The sequence below is a fragment of the Bison bison genome, unplaced genomic scaffold (assembly GCF_000754665.1).
Source record: "Bison bison bison isolate TAMUID 2011002044 unplaced genomic scaffold, Bison_UMD1.0 scf7180017864472, whole genome shotgun sequence".
In the NCBI taxonomy this organism is placed as follows: domain Eukaryota; kingdom Metazoa; phylum Chordata; class Mammalia; order Artiodactyla; family Bovidae; genus Bison; species Bison bison.
Genome location: NW_011495033.1, coordinates 2,916,729 through 2,923,964, shown reverse-complemented (window position 1 = coordinate 2,923,964; position 7,236 = coordinate 2,916,729).

Genomic DNA, 7,236 nt, shown 5'->3' with positions numbered 1-7,236 from the left:
ATTTCCTTCTCCAATGCATGAAAGTGAAAAGTGAAAGTGAAGTCGCTCAGTCGTGTTCGACTCTTAGCGACCCCATGGACTGCAGCCCACCAGGGTCCTCCGTCCATGGGATTTTCCAGGCAAGAGTACTGGAGTGGGGTGCTGTTGCCTTCTCCAAAACGTGCACCTTAGGGACTTAATAAATGTCTGCAAAGGAATGCCATTCAATAAAGAGAAAAAAACATTTATGGGGGAAAAAAAAAATGTAAGCCTGGGACCTGTTAAAACACTGTTTTCCTCTAAGCACCATGAATCACCTGAAAAGACAACTGGAAACAAACCAAAGACTAATTTTGTGAGCAACTGTTCTAACTGCCATATACTGGTATTCTAAACAAGTTCATGAAACATTGAGGTTCACATCATCCTTGGGGCCTTCCCTGGTGGTCCAGTAACAAAGAATCCACCTGCCAAAGCAGGGGACACGGGTTGGATACTTGGTCCAGGAAGATCCCATGGGACAGTTAAGTTTGTGTGCCACAGCTACTGAGCCCATGTTATAGAGCCCGAGAGCCCCAACTCCTGAAGCCTATGCACTCTAGAGTCCACGCTCCATAGCAAGAGAAGCCACCACAGTGAGAAGCCTGTGTATGGCAACTAAAGGGCAGCTACCACTTGCCACAACTAGAGACAAGCCCATGCAGCAAGGAAGACCCAGCACAGCCAAAATAAATAATAAAACTCTTTTTCAAGTTTAAAAAAATCATCCTTGGACCTTTAAACTTCATTTTGTGCCACAATTATATTCTTCGGTAAGACAATTTTAAGAACACAGTAAGATTTTACTCAGTTTTGTTCAGTGAAATTTTCTCATTTTTTTAAGAATAAGAAATTATTATAGATTAAAATCTCACAAAAATGGTGCTTAAATGGAAATCTCCTAAGAATACTTTCTTTCTCCTAAGAGCCTTATATTTCATCTTTTAAGATTCTGTATCCTGCAAGAATGTTTTGTAGGCAAGTGAAGGAGTTCCTGGGTTTTTCAGCCACACCTTGCCTAACTAAACTTCCTTTACAGCCTGTACAGTTTCCTTTGAAGTTTAATTGGAAACCACAGAATCAGCATAAAAGTGCTCCGAGTTGAGAAAGTTACAGCTTGTAGAAGACAAATCAAAAAGACAAATCAAAATATTGTGCTCATAGAAATCTTAAGGCAATCCTTTTCATCACTCTCTCAAGGAAGAAATAGGTTATCTCTATTTTCTGACAAGGTTCAATAATAAAAACTGTAATCTAAATGCAACCAAAGTCTAAACCAAAGCTCTCTTGTTAAATGTGAGTTTATCCAGTTGCTTTGGAAGTACATCTTCAAAAAGCTGCATTCAATTTCTACTGCCAACTCCTTGTATAGCTGGATTAGACAGATCATTCTCAACTATTATTTCCTTGTTGTTGTGTTGTTCAGTTGCTAAGTCATGACCGACTCTTTGTAACCCCATGCACTGTAGCATGCCAGGCTTCCCTGTTGTCTACCATCTCCCAGAGTTTGCTCAAACTCACGTCCATTGTAGTCAGTGATGCTATCCAACCATCTCATCCTCTGTTGCCCGCTTCTCATCCTGTCCTCAATTCCTCCCAGCATCAGGGTCTTTTCCAATGAGTCAGCTCTTTGCATCAGGTGGCCAAAGTACAGGAGCTTCAGCTTCAGCATCAGTCTGTCCAGTGAATATTCAGGGCTGATTTTCTTTAGGATTGACTGGTTTGATCTCCTTGCAGGCCAAGGGACTCTCAAGAGTCTTCTCCAGTACCACAATTCGAAACCATCAATTCCTTGGAAAGCATTATTTCCACGTACAAAGATATATTTAAATCCATAAACACCTTGAAACACACTCAGTGTCCTCAGATTCTCCACATTTTTTTAAAAAAATCCATCAATTTCTGTTCTGTTTTGCCACACGACTCATAACCTCAATCATTAAAAGCACGAACACATATAGCCTATGATACAAACTAAGGTGACCACTTAAGAAGATCTGTGCTACCATAGAGCAAAACATCCAATAGATTAATATGCTGTTAAGCAATGGCACCCCACTCCAGTACTCTTGCCTGGAAAATCCCATGGACAGAGGACCCTGGTGGGCTGCCGTCTATGGGGTCACACAGAGTCGGACACGACTGAAGAGACTTAGCAGCAGCAGCAAGCATGGCCTAGAAAAATTGATAACTTCCCAAAGGGAAAAGATCTTTAAAGATTGTAGTTGCATTAATCATTCTTTATGGCGCTCCAGGGTCATTACAAAATCATACACAACTACTCTGTCACAGAGATTGGCAACTAGAGCTAAGATGCCCCAATGTTTAAAATGTAGCTATTATTGAATAAAAAATATACAAAAGAGAGAAAAAAGAGAAACTAATCCTTGAAATAGACTGTTCATGTGAATTATATTGTCATAAAAAAAATATCCTACCCACCAAACTTGTGTTATAATGAAAAACTGCTTAACAACCAAATAGCAACTCTAAATTATCATCATTATAAAACTGACTAATACTTCATGAGTGCATGCATATTTGGTGCCAGGCATGATGCTAATGCACTCTAATTTTTATTTCTGTGCAAGAAGTACTATATTATACCTTCACAGATGGGCAAACTGAAGCACAGAACTGTTAAGGGACTTGTCTAAGTCTAGAAAGTTCTAAAGGTGAGGTTCAGATTCAGGCAGGCTCTTTCCAGACCTTACACTCTTAACCACTGTGCTAAATTGCTTCATGTTGCTACAGGCATTTCTGAAGGCCTAAGAAGGGAGAAATGAAAATATTTTCAGGGATTCTCCACTCCCATGTGATTTATATTATAATCATTGGCAGATACCATTTTTATTCTAAACCACAATCACTTTCTTAAACCTCAAAGAATCAGTGAGCTTCCCTAATAGATTAAGATAATGTGTTATGAGTTGCTAACCTGTGGTTTATTTTAATTCTTGCCTGAGACGTGCTACATATCATAATTGTGGAAAAAAGGGGCTCTTCCAAATTGTTGCTCTTTCTATAAAAGCGTCTGAAGCAACAATTGGAGAATCATTGCTCTAATGATTAACTTGCACAGAATGTCTACCCTTAAAGTTCAATGAATATAATTTCATACATTCACATGCATGAAGCATTAAAAAAAGAGGTTGCTGTTGTTTTTAAGTGGGGGAAGGTGCAGAGCAGGGAGAGGGACAAGGTAGTACCTACAAACACACACTCTGCAAAGACAGAAGCATCTGTGTCTGGCTACCATGCCTTAGACAACAAACTATACAATAATCACCTTGTGGAGAAACTGACTTCTAATTGTGAATAGAACTGAAAAAGATTAATACTTAATATTTGGAAGTAATAAACATACCTTTCATTTTCTTAGCTCCAAAAATCTTTTGCTCCTCCAACTTTTCCAATTAATCCATTAAACATTCTCTGTCCAGTATCTCGTAGAAAACTGACATCTCCTTCCCATCCATGCTCACACTTGGTTTGCAATTCTCCTATTCCACTCACCATCCTAGGTCGTTATTTTGTTTTAATTCATGCTTAGCTTATAGCTGCCTTCCCCTACTAGACCTATAAATTCTAAGGCAAGGACTCAGAAGTCCTTGCTGGTCTTCTTTGTCTTCCTCAAGGCTTACACATCAATTATGACTACTACACTGTAATATAATTACTTTTTTAATATACTCTAAGCTTCCTGAGGCCAGGGACTAACTGGCTGCTGAAGCCCCAATCCTGGCATGAATGAGTAGATAAATAGATACCTTCAGAATCAAGGATAGCACAGGATACAAAAAGATACTAAATTATCTTAAAAAAAAAAACAAAAAAACAAGCAGCTTCAAGAAAAAAATCAAGGCTGTAACATAGTAGATTACTTCTGCCCATTTCTTTCTAAGCATAGCCTCTCCCACTAAGTGAAATTATTTCGCTTTCAGGAAATCTAGGGAATCATGGGAGCTTTCACTACATTTTGGAGCCAAGATCACCTCACCTGACTTTCTCCTGACAAACAGGAAAATGAGGGGCCCTGTGAACAGCAGCTGTGCTGCTCAGCTACACAGGAAAATGCAGGGCAGTTTGTAAGTGTATCTGAAAAGGATTCAGTGCTGAAAACCAGAGGAAGAGAATGGATGGCATTACCTGCACAAAACAGCACTCATTACCTACTTGCTGATTAACAAGACTCCTTAAGGTCTCTCCTCTCAGGTACACAGGACCTCTGGCATATTTCAAATTGAGTAGTCTTGTCAATAGACATAGAGGTTGTTTGTGTTTTTTAAAAGTAGTTTCCCTCCTACTGCTAGGTTTCTTGAATGAGTGAACAAGTAAATGAAAAGTATGAACATGGAAATACTTACTATGGGCTAGGCGCTGTGTAGCCAACATGACAGCAGGCATTTAATGGAAAAACTGCAAAGTGCTAAGCCGCTGGAACCAGGAACATATCATGCAATGGTGCTACATGGGATGGCAGTGTGGGCTCTGCACGGTGCCTTTTTCAGAATGGGCATAATCTAGAATCTGCTCCCTCTCACTTAAAGCCACAGAGAAAGGATGAGAGACCTGAAGACACCTTTTGAGTACCAAAGGCCTGCTCTTCCTTCAAACCAGTCACATTTTAAAATCTTAGCTAGTTTGTTTATTTTCTGTCCATGCAATTTAATGAATACTAAATAATAAGAAAGCTCCTGTGGGAAGAGCAATGGAACTTCACTGGAACACACTCTAGCTTGTACTCGTAACGCAGTGTTTCTCAGAGGTGGAATTAGGAAAAAGGAGTGGTTGTTACATAAAATGAACTGGGACAAGTTAACTATTTGGAACAAAATTAATTTAGTATTCACATTATGCAGTAAAACTGAGTATAAATGTAATCTACAAAACAACTTAAGAAAATACTAGTGACTATTTCTCTGTTCTATTGATGGAAAATTGAACAAAGTAGAAAAACAATGGAAACACACAAAGACTTTGAAATGACAGTATTAAGATGTTTTAATGTCTGTACATCAAAATGAATAAAAAACAAAATGCAAATGAAAACTAAGGCAAAACATGCAACATAACAAAAAAAGATTGTTATAAGTATATGAAAAATATTTACAAATCAATATGGCAAAAATAATTATCCACAAAGAAAGCTTGGCTAAACACATGACTGACTGAAACAGAGACTATAAAACAAATAACAGTAAGTTATTTGAAAAATGTTTAACTTCTGATTTTTTTTTTTGAAAGCTAACTTAAAACAACAAAATACTAGTGGTGAAGAGAGTCCTGGGTTCAGACACCAGAACTATAACCGTTGGCAAGGTTTTACCTTACTCATTTTACTTCCTTGAGATTCAATTTTCTTTGTAAATTAGAGATAATAATAATACCTACACCACAGGAGTGATGTAAAAATTAAACAACTGGGGACTTCCTCAGTGGCCCAATGGTTTAGACTCCACCTTCCAACGCAGACGGTATAGGTTTGATCCCTGGTTGGGGAATTAAGATCCCACACGTTGCACGGTACAGTCAGAAAAAATTAAACAATATAAAACAATATAATGTATATAAGGTATTTAGCACAGTGTTTGGTACACAGTAAATGTTCAATATACAAGAGCTATTATGATTAAAAAAAGAATGATGACAACATTCAGGATTGATAAGGGTACAATGAAGCAGACATTTTTATACACAGCTTGTCAACAAAGCTTGATTCAACCTAAAACAGCAATATGTATCCAAAATCTTAAGGGTAGTCATATTTTGGGGGCTTCTGGAAACAAAATAATGCTTAAAAACAATGGAAAAAATTGCTAACTATGACTATATCCATCAATCCATCCATTGATCCATAGTCCAATATTTTTGACCCTGGTGATACAAAAATATATCAATAAACCAAGTTCCTGGCTGAAAGGTTAGTTAGGGAGGTAAGCAATCAAACGGTCAAATACAATAAAGAGATAAGAGCCATGATGGGTAAGTATAGGGTGCTATGGTGCACGTAGAAGGAGCACCTACCATAGTCTGGGAGTGGAGTCAGGGAAGCTTCCCAGAAGAAGTGACATTTAAGCTGAGACCTGAAGGATGAGTAGGAATTAGTCAGGTAAACAGATGAAGGGAAGGTGTTCCAGGTAAAGGGAACAGCATGTGCAAAAGCCTAGAGATCCAAGGGAGCATGGCAGGTCAGCTTGACTGAGCAGTGTGCAAGGCAGGGACTTGGGAAGAGACAAGGCTGAAGAGGTAAGCAAGGTTGTCTTATTAAAAGTCTTGCGAGCAAAACTCTGGAGTGTAGACTTTATTCTAAGGGCAATACAAACACCTAAAAATCAAACAGTTTTAATAAATAAAGGGTTAATATTCATAATGTACCAGAAGCATACATAGCTTGAAAAGGATGCACAGTTCATAAAATGGAAATACAGGACTGTAGTTGAATAACTCTGGAAGTTTACTAAAAATCACTGAATTGTACACTTATTAAAACAGGTTTATTTTAGGGCTTGTAGACTATACTTCAATAAAGCTATCTTTCTAAAGAAAGTTAACAAAAATGCCTAATAAACATCTCAAAAATATTCAACTTGTCTAATAATAAAATATATATCAAGCCAACTAGGTACTACTGTTTATCCTCAAAAATTATTAATGATTAACAATAAAATGAGAATATGCAGTGTTAATAAAGCTAGGAGAAATGAGCATTCTTACACTATGCTGGTTGGAGTAAATGTTAATTGGAAACAATTTTCCTAGAAAGTATAAACATGCAACAGGAATCATAAAATTGTTTATACTCTGAGATCCTGTAACTGTATTTCTTGAAATCTTAATAAATGTTCCAAAACACTGTCAAATATTTATGCACAATGATGGTCACTGCAATGTAATTTACAAGTTGGAAAAAACCTAAATATTCACCAATAATGGAAAGGTTAGAATGAGTTATAACTACTCAATGCAGCCATTTAAGTGATTTCGCATACACCTATGAAATGGCAACCCACTCCAGTATTCTTGCCTGGAGAATCCCATGGACGGAGGAACCTGGTGGGCTACAGTCCACGGGGTCGCAAAGAGTCAGAGATGACTGAGCGACTTCACTTTCACTTATGATATATATAAAACTTTTTTAAAAAGCATACAGAATTATACATACAGCAACACTTCAGTTATATAAAAATAAACAGCAAAAAAAAAAAAAAAACATAT